Raw genomic sequence first — 17892 nt, forward strand, 5'->3', positions numbered from 1 at the left:
CGTGTCCGACCTCCAAACCAACAGCGATGATGGGAGCACACTGTGGTGCCCAGTGACAGAGGCTGCTTCCTCTCCCCACACCTGTTGCTGGCCAGCATTTCCTGTCCTTAGCGCGCCCAAGTGATGCTTCTGGGAGAACTCAGAAAGCAGCAGACTCTGGCTGCATTCATCCCACAAGGACCTGCACTTCCCATCCACACTGCATTTTCCCAGCCCCTGGTGGAAACAAGGCAGCTCAGGGCCTGGTCCCTGGGCAAGAGTTTATCGTTTTACCAGGGGCTGCTCAGTTCCTAGGCAGATTTGCAAGTGTGAGTCACAGACACAAAGGCCACGGCTTGGGTTCACCATGCATGTGGGGGGGGGGCCCTCCGTATTTCATGGGATATAATATCAAATGTCATCAACACTAAACCTAAACTCTCTAAACTTTTCTCCAATTTTCATTAGGAAATTAAGCTTAACTTGTTTACAAGAAATGTGCTGAAGCCAACCAAAGCTTGCAAATTCAGCGGCCACTGTGGTGAAGCTGATGGCAATGCCTCCCAAGGTCAAGTAAGCAACCATCCTTGATGTCGTGTAATTCAGTGTCAATGGCATCCGTCCTTTGTCTTGTATTCCTAAGAACCCACCATTACCACCATGACCATGGTTTTGATGACACTCAATATTCCAAATTGTTTCTCATTTGAAATACTGGTTGAGTGTTTATCCGAGGGCCAGCACTTTTCTTGGTGGTAAAATCCAAAGCAAGAAGACACAGGAAGAAACAAATCCCCTTGAAATGGGCGGCCCACTTAGCATCCTCCTCCTCGGAATATGGTCTACCTTGGAATCTAGGCATTCTTGTAGATGGAATAATAAAACCTCTTCACCCCTCAACCTTCTCCCTCAACCAATTCCCTCTCACAATTTCAGCTCAACTCTGGGATTTTATGCGCAAATCTCCTGAAAGTGGGAGCTGCTGGATCCACTGATCACTCGACTCAACGCGAATCATGTTAAAGGAAAGATTATCGAAGGATACTTGTTAAAGTGCGGCGAGGAAGCTTTTATTCAGGACTATTGCTGCAGATATGGGGACAGCAGCAACAGGGTCTCGCAGAGGGGGACAGAGACTGGGCTCAAGTGGGATTGATGGCCCAGGGGCAGGGTGAGTCAGTGAACGGCAAAGTTCTAAGAGGAAGGATCCAGGGGTGAGGGGGTCTCTGGCCCAACCCGCCCAACAGGATTCTTGCTAAAGACAGGTTGGGTGATCAGATGTCACCTAGGAGAGAGGGGTGAATAACAAGTCTGATTAGATATTGAGAATGTCAGATAGTGAGAATAGGGAGTTTTTACCAAACTGATTTAGCAGGTTTCTTTAATAACACTGGATTTTACAAGGCAGGGTTTTACAGATGGGCCTAGCAGAAGATTTAGAGGACTGACCAAAGTCTGGCCAAGCAAAGAATCTTTGTCAGTAAGGTTTCAGTGGTTTTAATTATGAAGAAGGGAGCGGAGAACCCATGGGGACTGGGACCAGGGAGGAGGCCCTGGGGGAGTGACAGGGTAATAGGCCCTGTGGATACAACGAGTTCTTGCTCTAATAGAGATCAGAGGGGATAAGAAGCACCTAGGGAGAGGAAGCAGGGACCAAGAGCTCCATACCTCCAGGGCACAGCTGGAGCCGGGCAGGCCCTGGGTCTGGGCTCCTCACGGCCTCCCGGTCGCTCACCCGCTCACCCGGAGGAAGGAAATTCAGCCAGTGCATGTCTTTCTCTTAGGCTCTGTTTCCTTTCATCTGAAAAAAAAAGGGGGGGGGGGGGAGGCAAAGCCTGAGAGCAGGACTGAGGGAGGAGGGGAGAGACGGCAGCAGACCCTGCCTCTGCCATCAGTCTCAGCGTGTCTCACAGCGCTCGGTGCTCCATCCCACGGCACCTTCGAGAAGGCTGTGTGGCCTCCAGGTCAGTGCTGTCGACACACACAGCATCATGACAGGCTCCCACGGTGACAGCCATTCTGCCCACAGGGCCTCTGCCACCACACTGGGCCTGGGAGCCACTCACAACCACTCACAAGGACCCAGGGGAAGGTACTGGGAAGCCTGGTCTCACCAAAACAACTCTGGGTCTACTACTCACAAACCCCAAGGCTGCAGAAGGACAAATATTCCTGGGGCAGCTCAGAGCAGTGGTCTTTCCCCAGCCATGTTTGCTTAATCTTTGCTTACTCACCCGTCAATGGCAAGCTAACAGCAGCTTCCCAGAGAGAACACAAAGACGTGGACCTGGAGTGGAATCAGCTGGACAAGGCCCTTCCTCGAAGATCCTTGGACCCCCAGGAAGAAGCCTGCAAGGTGCTCCCTGTTCTGACAGTGACCCAAACAAGTGCTGATATTTCTTTCCACTGTTTCAAGGAACTGCCTCCCCAGTGCAAATAAGTAACACAGAAGCCTTAGACTGGAAAGCCATATATTTATATGTTTATGCAAACCAGCGAACAGGTTTTTAATCCCTTTTGGGCCATCTTGCCCTAGCGTTCCCTTGCTCAGTCATCACTTGAAGACAAAAGGCGCTGTGAGGTCACCCAGTTGCCCGAAGAGGCGACCTCAGGCCTCACTAAGTGCCCTCCTCTCGCAAAGCTGAGAACCAGGGGTGTTTTAGGGTTGGCTTCTGGGTGCCACGTGTATGTTGGGAAGGGGCGGTTCTGCCACTGCTCCCGACGTCAAGGTGAAGAGGAACCCCTGGGACCGCCATGACCCTGCAGATTCTGAGTCAGTGCATCTGGGGAGGGGCCCAACACTGCCAGACCCCTAACATTTCAAAAAGCAACAGATGGACACAGACTGGGAAGTGGTGAGGAGGCAAAGAGATTTTCCTGTACCCCAAACATTGCCTTGGTTTCCCTCTGGACTTGAGCTTGCGTTCCAGAGTGTGTTCTAAACGGCCTTCACTGTTGATGTGGCCGAGCAGGCTTGGTTAAAGCTAGCTCCCTTTAACAAGTCTGGTAGATAGACATGTGCTGCCCTCTGCCGGTCACAGTATGACCTGCACCTAATAGCATGACCTGCACCTAGTCGGCTGGGCCCTGCTCGCGGTGCGGGATGGGGTTTTCAGATCACACCTCAAATCGGTAGGCGGTTTCCAAGGCCAGGAAAGGGATGAGACCACCCTCCCGCCTTGTAAGTCTGTTCTGTAACAACTTTCAGATGCCGCAGTTCCTGAGCTAGTTTATCAGATTATGTGTTTGCCTGGGACATTTGCAATCCTTTAGGACTGGGTGATTGCAATCATTTAGGATTGGGTGATGGGTGTTACAGAATTACTTTGGATTTTTTTCCCAAAGAGATCAGAAAGTATAAGCATGCTGAAAAGAATCCCAAGCTCTTCTGACGTGGAGCCCCTTCTCTGCTGAGAAACGTCCGTGATTCCAGCTTACCCGTGAGGAAATCAGACCCAGACGGGTCCTCGCGGCCGGAGAGGCTTTCTCTTGCAAGAGTCCCTGGGCTATTTAGAACATCTCTCGTGGGCCATACGAAGTTACCACCATCGATTCTCAGATGCTCCTGGCATTCAGGCTGAGTCCTCCCACCTGCTCTTGCAGACATAACCAGCCGCGGCGTCAGGCTTCCCTGGGGTCTTGCCAATAGCAGGTGCAAATAACATAAATAAAATAGCCTGCTGTGGATTGACTGAATTCCCGGTCCTGCCTGTGGCTGCCTTGGCAGGGCCAGATCAGATGATTCTGTGGGCCTTCTGTGGCCCTCGGGGAGGAAGCCCCCTGTCCCTGGTAAGCAGTGAGCCACACGGGGGCCGCAGACGCTGGCACTAGAACCTAAGTCGTGCAGTGCGGCACCTTGCAGGGTTCCTAAGTCAAGGCCAACGCTGCCCCACTCTGGGGGGTGTGGGTGAATCTCTTTCAAGACCAGGATGGCTAACTGTAGCCTCTGCACCCCCGTCACTCAGCTTGGCAAAGGCAGCTCCCTGGCTGGCAGGAGGGAGAGGAAGGGCAGCAGGGCAGCCCTACCAATTACTGTTATTTGTGAGATGAGTTTACTCGTTTATTTTAAAGGCAGTCCTGGCTGTGGCAGGCACTGGGGAAGTGAAGCAGCAGATGGAAGATCTGTGTCTGTGTCTGTGTTTTTTTTTTTTTTTCCCAAATACAGTGGAGTTAAATAAGTTAAAATATATATATTTTAAAAAACCCACAAGACAATTCAGCTACCAGAAGCCAAAGAAGAAAGCAGGGAGGAGTAAAACCACACCCCACAGGGCCAAGAAGCTGGAAGCCGGTCAAAACCTGAAGCTTGTCTTGCAAAATAGTAGGAAACACTGTTGAAATTTCCCTACAAAACCAGTCAATTTCACTCCAGTACATTACATTTGAGGTACCTGGGTTCAGGGAAAACCTATGATGTCTATCTTTTTGAGACTGACTTATTTAAGTATAATGGAGTAGACATTTGAGATTCAATGATTATTTACAGCCCTTGTCTCTTCCACTGAGGAATGGTGTTTTCTCTCTCGCTCTCTCTCGCTCTCTCTCGCTCTCTCTCGCTCTCTCTCTTCGTAGTACTGTTGAACCCTTTTAATTAGGGTAGGGTCTATACGATCATTAAGGACACTGAAAGTAGATCTTTGTAAAAATTAACAGTGGGGAATGTGAGAGGGAGGAGGAGATAGGGTTGGAGAGCGGGCAGGGTGGGATGCGGGGGCAGTATCACTATGTTCCTAAATCTGTATATATATGAAATACATGAAATTTGTATGAAAAATAAAATTAAAATAAAAAACAGTCAAAACCGGTCAGCACATTGTGCCTGTGCCACCACCAGGGTGCAGCTTGGGGCCAAGGCCGCCATTTTCTGAGCATGGGGCAGACCTGCCCCAACACGTGGGAAAGGACAGAGACTGTGTCTCTTGATGGACTCACGAGCTCCCTGCCTCGACCCCTCGCTGCCTTCCCCAAACTGCCTCTAGCAAAGGCTGAGCAGGAGGTCAGAGGTCAGCATCCCTCCCAACTCCTTGCTCAGCTGCCTCTTAATAAGCTTTCTCTCTGCAAGACCATGGCTTCTGTGTTTGATTTCCACGCATGCTGTCAAACTTGGGGTGTTCAGATAGATTCGTTGGGGGCAAATCTCCAAGAGACCAGCTTGCCCTCTGTCCTTTACCACCCAGCTGCCTTCAGAACTGTTTTATGCCTCTCCCTTCTGCATGGCCAGTACTTTCCTTGCAGGGTTAGCCAAGGATATTTACATATCTCAAAAGTTCAGGTGCACAGAGAAAGCAGTCAATGCCACCGTTCTCCCATTGTCCATCCCACACCTCCCTTATTCTATACCTACATGAGCACTGTATGGGATGAGTATGTATGGGATGCCGGTGCTTCTGAGGGGTGGGGGAGCGAGAGTGGAGGGAGGTGTCGATTCTCGGATGCTCCTGGCATCCAGGCTGCGTCCTCCTACCTGCTGGTCTTGCAGACATAACCAGCCGCGGCGTCAGGCTTCCCTGGGGTCTTGCCAATAGCAGGTGCAAATAACATATATCATCATGGAGTTACCATGCTGATGGCAGTAATTCTGGGCCTGCTGGAATGAACTGTAATAGCCCAGTCCATCCTAGGCTTCCAAGGGCAAAGTCTTCCACAAAAAAGCATCCCTCCTGGTTTGACAGCAAAGCCTAGTCTTATAGCACTGCAGAATCAGACCAAAATGTACATGCAGATACCAGTCGTTTTCAGTATCCAATGAGCAACTGATTTTTCTTTTAAGATTTATTTTATTTTAAAGGCAGAGTTACAGAGAAAGAAGGAGAGAGAGAGCGAGCGAGAGAGAGATCTTCCATCCATTGGTTCACTCCCCAAATGTCCACAATGGCTAGGGCTAGGCCAGACCGAAGCCAGGAGCCAGGAGCTTTATCCAGGTTTCCCTTGTGGGTGCAGGGGCCCAGCCACTTGGGCATCTTCTACTGCTTTCCCAGGTGCATTAGCAGGGATCTGGATCAGAAGTAGAGCAGCCAGGACTCGAACTGGTGCCTAATTGGGATGCCAGCATTGGAGACAGCGGCTTTACCTGCTATGCCACAGTGCTGGCCCCAGAAGTTGATTTAAACAGACAGCTGGATCACCTAAAAACTCCACACAAGCTTCATATTTTTGAAAGAACTTTATAAGCCTTTTGCCTCCCTGATCTGCGGCCATGACCTTTATCTGACGTCTTTGCTGAGTCATTGAGAAACATCGTCAATCTTATCATTTATGGCATCTAAGTCTTCTTTAGACCAATTCTCCATAGAAAGAATGTCTTCCAAGGGCTTTAATTCAATGTCTCCAGAATTTGAGCATGGACGTCTTTATCTTCACAAGTACTGCAGTGCAATTAGTAGTAGTTCAGTAATTACTATAGTACAGTAAGGAGTACTCTGGACTCGCGATTACAGTATGAATCAGACATGATTGCAGTATAATTATTGTGTGCCTCCCTTTGTACATACTGTATTAGCTTCCTGCTGCGGCTGCACTCAATCACCACACACTTAATGGCTTAGAAGACTGCAGACTCGTCTCGCTCCTCTGTAGGTTCAGAGTCGACACGTTTCTCCCAGGCTAAAATCGAGGTGCTGGCAAGGCCACATTCTATTTTTTTTTTAAGATTTATTTATTTATTTGAAAGTCAGAGTTACACAGAGAGCAGAGAGGCAGAGAGAGAGAGAGAGAGAGAGAGAGAGGTCTTCCATCTGCTGGTTCACTCCCCAATTGGCTGCAATGGCCAGAGCTGTGCCAATCCAAAGCCAGGAGCCAGGAACTTCCTCCAGGTCTCCCACTTGGGTGCAGGGGCCCAGGGACTTGGGCCATGTCCTGCTGCTTTCCCAGGCCACAGCAGAGAGCTGGATCGGAAGTGGAGCAGCTGGGTCTCGAACCAGCACCTGTATGGGATGCCGGTGCTTCAGGCCAGGGCTTTAACCTGCTGTGCCACAGTGCCAAAGGCCACATTCTTACTGGGATGGAGAGGAGTCTACTTCCTTGCCTCTTCCTGCCTCTGGAGCCCACCTGCTTGCACCCCTGAGCTCCTGACCCTCTTCCATCTGCAAGGCGGCGACGTCTGACTGAGTCCTCCTCGTGCGCTCATTCCCTCTCCTCTCCCTCCCTCTTCCGTGCATAAGGACCTAAGTGATGGCACTGGGCCTACTCGGACCACGCGGGACAATCCCCCCATCTCACATCAGAAGATGGCAGTGCCTGTGCCACCTGCAACCTTACTTCCCCTTGGCTATGGAACCTAACTTATTTGCAGGTGCCCAGGGTGAGGGCGTGAACAGCTTTGGGGAAGCCTTATTTTGCCTACCCACCCCATATTATTTCTTAGAGGAGTATAAATTTTTTTAAAATTTATTTATTTGACAGATAGAGTTATAGACAGTGAGAGAGAGAGAGACAGAGAGAAAGGTCTTCCTTCCGTTGGGTCACCCCCCCACATGGCCGCTATGGCCGCAGCTATGCCGATCCGAAGCCAGGAGCCAGGTGTTTCTTCCTGGTCTCCCATGCGGGTGCAGGGCCCAAGCACTTGGGCCATCCTCCACTGATTTCCCGGGCCACAGCAGAGAGCTGGCCTGGAAGAGGAGCAACTGGGACTAGAACCCAGCGCCCATATGGGATGCTGGCACCACAGGCGGAGGATTAACCAAGGGAGCCACGGCGCCGGCCCCAGAGGAGTATAAATTTGAGGCCTTATCTTTGTTATCTCAGGTTTGAAAATGTCTGGCATACGCATCCAGATTCCTTTTCTCTGGGTGAGATGGCTTCAATAAATATTATTTCTCAAATGAGAGAGCCCCTACAACCATGCCCATCCATTCCCCGAGGGAAGTGTTCTAGTTCTTTTTAAAAATTTATCCAGTGGCTGGCGCTGCGGCTCACTAGGCTAATCCTCTGCCTTGCGGCGCCGGCACACCAGGTTCTAGTCCTGGTCGGGGCGCCGGATTCTGTCCCGGTTGCCCCTCTTCCAGGCCAGCTCTCTGCTGTGGCCAGGGAGTGCAGTGGAGGATGGCCCAAGTGCTTGGGCCCTGCACCCCATGGGAGACCAGGAGAAGCACCTGGCTCCTGCCATCGGATCAGTGTGCTGCGCCGGCTGCAGCGCGCCAACCGCGGAGGCCATTGGAGAGTGAACCAACGGCAAAGGAAGACCTTTCTCTCTGTCTCTCTCTCTCACTGTCCACTCTGCCTGTCAAAAAAATATATGTATATAAAATAAAAATAAAAATTTATCCAGTAACCCTGAGTTGCATTCTTAAGGGAAAGCAATGGTTAGCACCCATCTCTGTGCTTAACCTGTGGAGCATCTCAATAGGTTGCAGTTTTGAATTAAACATTTTCATTGGCTGGGTGGTCTACAAGTCTCCCATAAGTAGATACCTCGCACCTCTGTGGTGACAAGCCCTGGTCTTCATGTCAATCATACCTAAGACTCCATTTAAGCTGTCTAATTACCCAGTTTGTGTTGCCATAAGGCTCATCCTGGTTGCTGGATTTGGGCATGTTGTTTCAATAGCTGCTCCAATCATAGGGCCCATTTTGTCAGCACTCTGCTGTCACTCCAGGTAACTTGCCATCTTTGTCCCTCCCCTTGGTCAGTTTCCTACTTACATTACAAGTTCTGTTCCTCAATATGTCTCTCTGCACTAAAAATGAGTTCTGTCTGGTCAACTTCTAGGCCAGTTGCAAAATCCCAAAGCTTCCCTTCATTTGAATGGAGCAGTGCTGTCTGATCCACCAGACACGTTGGGCCATTGAGTATTAATTGTGTTAGTACAATTGGGAAATAAAGTGGCGATCTTCTGAATGTTGAGTTCCCCAGGCTAACAACATAGGAGTTGCAGTCACTCCTAAGTGAACTGTGGTTTTGAATACTGTAGTGCTTCTAACAGTTATCCATGTCCAACGATGGGTTTTCATTCTTAGAAATACAGGCCCACCAAGTTACACATAATGAGTTTCCTGTGTCGGTGATGCAGGTGGCTGACTGTTCCTCCATCTGTTCATGGATGTCTTACCACACCCGTTATGTTCACACACAGTGCTATAGTAGTTGGGAAATTCAAGGGTTACCTTTCTACCACTGTATCCTAATCTCTTTCTTAAATCATGAATGCTCATTCAGATGATTGTGGATCCATGTTCTGTGGGGGAAATATTCCCACAGGTTGCTTGCTAACATAAGTCCTTAGCACATTTGTCAGTTAGACCTGAAGGCTTCTTAATTCTTTTAAAGAGGAAAAGGTATCAGCAGATAATCTTTCCTCCCAAGGGACGTCTGGCTCAAAGCTATGCTGCATGCCTTTCAAAGGCATCAAAATTCAAAATCAAAATGTATTTCACAATATCATTTATTGACTTTAAAAAAAAGATTTATTTATTAGAAAGGCAGAGTGACAGAGAGAGTGAGCTAAAGACAGAGAGTGAAAGAGCTCTTCCATCCACGGGTTCACTCAGCAGATGGCCACAATGGCCAGGACAGGGCCAGGCTGAAGTCAGGAGCCTGGAACTCCATCCAGGTCTCCTGCGTGGATGGCAGGAGTCCAGGCACTTGAGCCATCTTCTGCTTTCTTCCTGGGTGTGTTGACACAGACCCAGATCAGAAGTGGAGCAGCCAGGACTCAAATCAGCACTCCAAAATGGGGGTGAAGAAGGACGGGGGGGAGAGAGAGAGAGAGCTATCTTCCAGCCTTTGGTTCACTCCCCACATGGCCACAATGACGAGAGCTGGGCCAGGCAGAAGCCAGGAGCCTGGAACTCCGCCTGGGTCTCCCATGTGGGTGGTAGAGACCCAAGTACTTGGGCCATCTTCTGCTGGTTTCCTAGAAGCATTAGCAGGGAGATGGGTCAGAAGTGGAGCAGTGGGACTTGAATTGGTACTCATATGGGAGGCTGGTGTCACAGACGGGGAGTGTGTCACAATCCCAGTGGGACTTGTGTGGGTGCTGCCTCTTAATGGAGTGCTTTTCTTCCACCACCCATGATGTAATGGGTATTTTTGGTCTTTATTTTCTCCAGTTATTTGGACTATCTCAGTGCTCCAAAACAAACAGAAACTTTTCCAAAATGAGTACAGCAGAGAGCGGCACGTGGAGATGTCCTAGTCCCAGAGCTGAGCTGGTGAGTAGCAGCTATGGAATCTTCACGAGACTCCATGAGCTTGAGTGTGCTTTGACAGCAGACTCGTCATTTCGGTATTACAGTCATAGGCTGGCAATGGAACTTCAGCCTTCTGCGGTTATCAGAAGACTCACCGTGGGGATCCAAATCAAATATAGCCTTTTCCCCAGTGATATTATGTATTGAGATTATCAGTATTTGTGATTTTGAGGCACCAGGCATTAAGCCTCTTAGTGTGAGGGTTGGGAAGTGATAATTTATTATCTCATGGGTCACTCCAGAACAAGTCTCCCACAGGCTTCATAGTCTGTGTGAGGACCCTAGGTTTTAGGAATCATTACCAATTAGAGATATGATTTATGAACTTTGTTATATTGCAGTTAGCTCGATCTTTGCTTTCAGAGATAATCATATCATAACTATAATATATTAGAATGTTGCCTAATTGTATTAGATTTAGGTCCCACCTGAATAGCTTGTGAAAACAGTTGGGAGAGTTGAAATGTTTTTGAAGTAATACAGTAAATGTAAAAGGATGATCATTCCACAGGAGTGAAAATGGTTGGCTCTTTTTGGTGACTGATGCCGAGAGAGATGAATTAGATAGATCGATTACAGAATACCTCACCTTTTGCTTATTGTAACGATTGAATAGTCTGAGTCATGTTGGCTACTGGTAGGGCAGCTGAGAACTCTGGTCTGCTGTTCCCCAACAACCATCAGCCTTCCTTACTGACCACACTGAGCCATCACACACTGAGCTTGTGGGTGCTCACAGCTAAGTCCTCATTACGGCTGCAACTTCTTATTGGTCTTTGATTGTGTTTCACATTTACTACCTGAGTTGGCTTAGGCAACCCTAAAGGCTCCCAGTTTGCATGCCCAATTAATACTGCATGGAAAACAAATCTACCATGTATTTTTCCCACTTTACCCAGTAGGGGGATAACTTCCATTGAGATATTATATGCATACCAATTACGTGTTCAGATAATAGAAATGCCATCACTGCATGCACCTGTATCATACATTCAAGTTTTTTTTTTTTTTTTTTTTTTTTGACAGGCAGAGTGGACAGTGAGAGAGAGAGACAGAGAGAGAAAGGTCTTCCTTTTTTGCCGTTGGTTCACCCTCCAATGGCTGCCGCTGCAGCCGGCGCACCGCGCTGATCCGATGGCAGGAGCCAGGATCCAGGTGCTTTTCCTGGTCTCCCACGGGGTGCAGGGCCCAAGCACCTGGACCATCCTCCACTGCACTCCCTGGCCATAGCAGAGAGCTGGCCTGGAAGAGGGGCAACCGGGACAGAATCCGGCGCCCCAACCGGGACTAGAACCCGGTGTGCCGGCGCCGCAAGGTGGAGGATTAGCCTAGTGAGCCACGGCGCCGGCCAATACATTCAAGTTTTAACCAGAGTTATTCTTATTCCTTCCACAGTAGCATCCCTGTCTTCTTAAACTAATTCTGTTAGCCCAAGCAGTGTGTTACCAGGCTTAGGCAGTAACACAAAGTGTGCCTTTGCACACAACAGAAGTTCATGGATCTCCACAGCTAAATGGGGTTCAAATGCAAAATACAACTCACAGAAGAATCCAAAATGACAATGCTTACACGTCCACAGGTTTTTACAGGAAAAGAACACAATTTAGAAAGAGCACTAAAATAGGACTGTAAATCAGTCAAAGTCTTTGTCCAGCCCAAAAGTGGCTCGTTTTTCTTCCTCTGCTAGGGTTGTCCCAAGATACTTTCTCCCTTGGACCAGGAACCGCCCATACAGGTACAGATTCCCCAGGTACCAGGAGTCTCGACAGAGTCTCAGCCAGTTTCTCTTTGATCTTTCTGGCAGCATCAGCATTTTTTTCCACATAATCAACAATAAAGGCAAAGCCCTCTGCGCGTCTCTCCTGAGCTGCAAATCTTCAGTTTCACTGGTGTCAATAAACAATACTGGTGAACTGGTATAAACCGCCTGCCATTCTTCCAACAGAAAGTCACAAAGCAGCACTATTAATTGCTGTTTTGAACCTTGTGCTCTATCAAGTACATTTGTTATTTTAGCCAAATGCCTCCACATAATTCTAAGCCTGCTGGAGTTAACACTCACAGCACAGGTAAAAATATAAACTAATTTTTTAAAAGCTCCATTTATCTTAGAGGTGGATTTCCAATGAAACTGTTCAGATATTTAATAATTTATCTATAATTTAAATTTTGATGTATACAATCATTCTATACTCATACAACATTAATTCCAATGATAACTTGATTCAGAAAAAAACTTGCCCAAGCCTCAGAAACTTATGGTAACAGGAAGTAAAGCATATTAAAGTTTTGTATATATGTTTGTTGCAGGGAAATATGATAGAGTGAAAAGTAAAAATACTTAAAGCAGGAGCAGGCGTTTGCTGTAGCAGGTGGGGTGTCCACATTTCACATCAGAGTGCCTAGGTTGGAGTCTGGGGTCCACTTCTAATTATAGCTTCTTGCTAATACATACCCCTGGAAGCAACAGGTTATGGCTCAAATGCTTGATTTTTCTGCCACTGATACGGGAGACCTGGATGGAGTTCTAGGCTCTTGGCTTCAGCCCTAGCTGTTGCAGGAATTTGGGGGAATGAACCAGAGGATGGGAGTTCTGTCTGTTTGCCTTTCAAATATTATATGTAAATAAACAAGTTTATAAAATGCTCCAGTCATAAACATGTACTACATAATGAGGATGCCCCGCCCACTTCCCGCGGCTGGCATCATGACGCCCGGCATCTCTTGCACTTGCCCGGCAGCACCTGGGAGCAGTTCTCTCTGCCTCCTGCAGGACAAGGACCCTGGTGGCTGCCATCACAACCCCCTGTGCTGACAGACTGGGCTCTGCGGGACCAGCCCCACCCACCATAAGTTGCACCACTACATCCATGAATTGCGCAAGTCTCGACAATTGAAACACTCGTCGATACTGCTGACGCTGACAACTGCTGAAGAACCCCCCAGAGGTTAGACTTCTAAGCGCACCGAAAGCAAAGCCAAAACACCTACCCAACTGACACCCTCCACCCCTGCTAAACAAGCGTGTCTTTCCCAATGGAGGCCACTCCACAAACTGGGAGAAGGAATTGTTACACCAAAAGTGCTGGGGCACACAGAACACGAAGAAGAAAGGAGGCATGACACCTCCAAAGGATCAGAATAATTCTCCAGGAAAGATCCCAGTTTAAGTGTGAAATGCCTGAAAAGGGCTTAGAATAATTATAGAATAATGTCCTCATCCTAAGGAAACTTAATGAGATGCAAAATAACGCAGATAGACAGGGGCCAGCGTGGTGGCACAGCAGGTCTAGCCACTGCTTGTGATATCGGCACCGCGAATGGGACTGCTCCTTCAGATCCTGGCTGCTGTGCGGAATTCCGCTCTAGCTCTCTCCTGATACACCTGGAAGGTGACCTAAGTACTTGGGCCCCTGCCCCCATGTGGGAGATCTATACAGAACTCCTGCTTCCTGGCTCTGGCCCAGCCCGGCCCTAGCTCTTGTGGCTATTTGGAAAGTGAACAAGTGGATAGAAGTTCTCTCTCTCTCTCTCTCTCGCTCTTTTTTCTCTGCCCCACACCCACCCCAGTCCCATCAGTGTTTCAAATAAATAAGTAAATGATATTTTTAAAAATAAAGAGAATTCAAAGGAACGAGGAAAACAATGCATGGCATGTCAGATAAAATGAATTTTAGGGCCGGCGCTGTGGCTCAATAGGCTAATCTTCTGCCTAGTGGCGCCGGCACACCGGGTTCTAGTCCTGGTTGGGGCGCCGGATTCTGTCCTGGTTGCCCCTCTTCCAGGCCAGCTCTCTGCTGTGGCCAGGGAGTGCAGTGAAGGATAGCCCAAGTCCTTGGGCCCTGCACCCCATGGGAGACCAGGGGGAGCACCTGGCTCCTGCCTTCGTATCAGCGCGGTGCGCCGGCCGCGGCGGCCATTGGAGGGTGAACCAACAGCAAAAGAAGACCTTTCTCTCTGTTTCTCTCTCTTTCACTGTCCACTCTGCCTGTAAAAAAATGAATTTTAAATCACAAACTGTACAAGGGGCAAATATTTAGCCTACTGGTTAAAGCACCGGGTAAGACGCTTGTGTCCTATATTGGAGTACATGGATTCGACTCCCAGCTTTGTCTCCTGATTCCAGCTTCCTAGCAATGTTGGGAGACACCTGTGGTGGCTCAAGTAATTGGGTCCCTGCCACTCGTGTGGAAGCTAGAAAGTACCTAATGAAAGCTCTGATTAAGTCTGCTGGGGTTGATGGAGGAGAGCCAGATTGCTTGCTACCACTCCCATGAAAGGGTGGAGTCCGTTTCACCACTCCTGGGCTCTGTGCTGACCTGTAACTTGTTTTATCAAGAAAATGGGGTAAAGTAGCACTGTACTACGTATTCCAAGATATGTGCCTTTCTTGCTGACTCACAGTCTTGGTGGTCTTAGAAGAAATGTCACCAGGGATAATACACCTTTCTTTACTCTTTGAGTCACAAACTACTTACCAAATCCACGATACTTACATAGCCAGTATCGCTGGGACAACAAGCTGATCCAAGTGTAGATTCATAAAACCTAATGGCCACCCAATTACGAGACATGCGTGTGATGTCAAAGCTCAAGTAGGCACTTTAACAAACATTAATGAAACGTCAAGATTTTTCCTCTTCATAGGTGCAAAATATCATGCCAATTGATCTTCAGGAGCTAATGTCAAAATCCACAGCCTGGAGCTTACTATCCACTTTAAAATTTATCCCAAACCAACTTGTGAGCAAGGGAGAACTCACAAAAATGCAGGAAAACCCACTTCCTGCAGCTTGAGTGGTGCCAGGCCAGTGGCCTGTGTTCTGTCTGTTGGCGCGCTGGCTACGCAACTCGTCACAGCTGACTCTAACCAGGGCAGGGTCGACTCTAAAAGGAATCCATCGTTGAACTCTTGAACTGAGATGCTACTGGTCGCCTCTCTTCCCTGGACCCCCCCTTCACAGAGGAAACAGGCACGGGGAAGAACGCCCACCCCCACCCCTTCCTTTTTCCCCCTAGCAGGGCTCTTTCTTTCCACCAAAAGACACTCAGTTTTCCAACTTCTCGTTGTGTCAAGTTTTCTGACTCATGATGACCAAGCAGAAAATTGTATAGTTCTGCTCATGACTGCAAAAACTTGGAGGCAACCTAGATGCCCCTGGGTTCTTGGATACATAAACTGTGGTAAGGCCAGGCAGTGGAATACCAGCTGGTGACAAGGGAATGAGCTATCAAGCAATAAGCAGAATTGGGCCAGCGCCGTGGCTCACTAGGCTAATCCTCCACCTAGCGGCGCCGGCACCCCAGGTTCTAGTCCCAGTTGGGCGCCGGATTCTGTCCCAGTTGCCCCTCTTCCAGGCCAGCTCTCTGCTGTGGCCAGGGAGTGCAGTGGAGGATGGCCCAGGTGCTTGGGCCCTGCACCCCATGGGAGACCAGGAGAAGCACCTGGCTCCTGCCATCAGATCAGCATGGTGCGCCGGCCACAGCGCGCCGGCCGCGGCGGCCATTGGAGGGTGAACCAACAGCAAAGGAAGACCTTTCTCTCTGTCTCTCTCTCTCACTGTCCACTCTGCCTGTGGGGGAAAAAAAAAAAAGAAAGAAAGAAAGAAAAGAGAATTGGGTGCACCTGAAATACACGTTGTTAAGTGTGGGAAGTCAACACGGAGAGGCTGTCTGCTCTCTGGTTCCAGCTATACAACACACTGGGGAAGCTACAGCGTCAGAGATAGGAAACGGGTTAGTGCTCGCCAGGGGCTCAGTGGCAACTGGGGAGCATGAGCAGCTGGTGAAGGGGGAGTTTTAGGGCACTGAAGCTGTGCCGTTTGATACCATAATGGTGGATGGTGTCACTGTACATTTGTCAAATCCCATAGAATGTGCAACACAGGGAGTCAGACCTGGTGTGGACTTTAATAATGACGCGTCAATATTTTCTGTAAATCTACAACTGTGCCCCAGGATACAGCCTGTTAATATGTTGTAAGAAAAGAACGAGGCTGCACGTCTGGAGAAGGGGCTGTGTTCCGGACCACTGACCGCGTCTAAAGCCTGTGATACTCAGGCACCCATGGAAATGTTTTGATTCCTTTAAACTCAGAAGAAAAACATGATCAATAGCAAATATATAATAAACTCCAGTTTTTATATCAAATATATTTAAATTTTTTTTAATGAAAAGGGGCAACCGTCACAAGGGTTGACAGATGTCACAGGTGGCCCTGGGATGTGGCAGTGGAACACAACACCAGGCAAAGCTGCGTGAGGGCCTGCCGCAGGCCAAGCCCGGCTAGGAGGGCCTCCCTGCTTGCAGAGCACTGCGCCTGGGGGAGGGTTTCCCAGGAAGCCTGGGGCTCCAGCCTGTGGGAGAAGGGTCAGGAAGTGAATTGGAAACTGCGCAAGCAGGAGCAGGCCTGGGGGCGTGCCCTGATTTGGAGGGCAAGCTGGCTCAGTGGACCGAAGGCCCTGAGGATCCACTGCCCAGTGAGCAGCCAGACAGGGACACGTGGGCTGCTGCAGGCCAGGGCCAGAGGAGCAGCAGAAGGGGCCTTTCCTGCAGTTAGGAGGGCTCCTCTGGCTGGGTAAGGACGGACAGGACTGGGGAGCTGCTTGTTCGTGTTGCACAAAGCAGCGGGGAATTCGTCCGAGCACTTTCCATGTCCCTGGTTAGAACGCCGTGGCCTTGACTTCATCCACACTCTGCTCCTCCTTCCGTATGAGTAAAGGAAACAGATGCGATCAACCCCAGAGATAAACATCTATAGCACGCTTGCATGAGTCAGCACATTTTATGAAAATCTATCTCCATTCTTATCGCAAGCTTTCTTTTTGTTTTTGTTTTTATTTTTTTTTAAGTTTTATTTACTTATTTATTTGAAAGCAGAGAGAGAGTCAGAGAAACAGAGACCTTCCTTCTGCTGGTTCACTCCCCAAAACAGCTAGGGCTGTTCACTCTACAACAGCTAAGGCTGAGCCAGGCTGAAGCCAGGAGCCCTGAAGACCGGGTCTTCCACACGGATGGCAGGGGCCCAAGCACGTGGGCCATTGTCTGCTGCCTCACTGGGAGCGGATGGGGACAAAGCAGCTGGGACTTGTGCCTGCACTGCAGTATGGGAGGGTGCCACGGGCTCACTCCCGCAGCAGGCTTTCAAAAGGACGCATGCCTGAAAGGAGGACTTGTTACCCAGAAATCCTCAGCGAAGGCAAAACAAAACACAAAGGCCCACCCTCATGCCCTTCATAGTTGCACTTTCATCAGCTCCAAAAGATCTTGGGTCAAAAAAACATTCTTGGTTCTGGATTTCCTTCTTTGCAATATGGCAAATGCAATCATTGTCCAAATGTGATAGGTGTAACGATAGTTTTGTTTTTTTGTTAAAATGGGTAGATCCCCAAGGATCATCCACTCTCCCCTCCCCCTAGTCTGGTTCCATAGACACAGGAAAATATGTGTTTAACAATGACTGCAGCTGATTCCGGGGCCACATTCAGCTGGTAGACCACACCATTGGCATGGTGCTTAGAATACACTCTCCAGCTGAGGAGGCAAAATGGCGGAATAGGAAGGGAGCACACTGATAGTCCGGGGAGAGACAGTTTAATAACAGTGGAGATACTGCAGGTTCAAGGAAGAGTAGGGGAGGAAACAGCAGAAGAAACTCTTCCGGAACGTGTGATTCACAGTGGACCTGCGTGGAGAGTGTGGGAGCCCACAGTTCGGGATACCAG

The 17892-nt window shown here is 49.0% G+C and overlaps 1 long non-coding RNA gene across 4 annotated transcripts; it reads right to left on the reverse strand.

The window, feature by feature from the left end:
• Positions 1-322: 322 nt before the first annotated feature.
• Positions 323-4511, reverse strand: LOC149127597 (uncharacterized). 4 transcript variants are annotated; one of them, XR_016231078.1, is made up of 3 exons: positions 3418-4511; positions 1648-1780; positions 323-1264 (listed from the first exon to the last, which is right to left on the reverse strand). It is a non-coding gene; the product is annotated as an uncharacterized LOC149127597 (long non-coding RNA). The 4 variants fall into 4 exon arrangements; XR_016231077.1 differs by lacking the exon at positions 3418-4511 and adding an exon at positions 2863-3392; XR_016231076.1 differs by lacking the exon at positions 3418-4511 and adding an exon at positions 2121-2221 and having other exon boundaries at positions 324-1264.
• Positions 4512-17892: the final 13381 nt, after the last annotated feature.

The sequence above is a fragment of the Oryctolagus cuniculus genome, chromosome 3 (assembly GCF_051225735.1).
Source record: "Oryctolagus cuniculus isolate XC-2025 breed Fujian yellow rabbit chromosome 3, ASM5122573v1, whole genome shotgun sequence".
Classification (NCBI taxonomy): Eukaryota; Metazoa; Chordata; class Mammalia; order Lagomorpha; family Leporidae; genus Oryctolagus; species Oryctolagus cuniculus.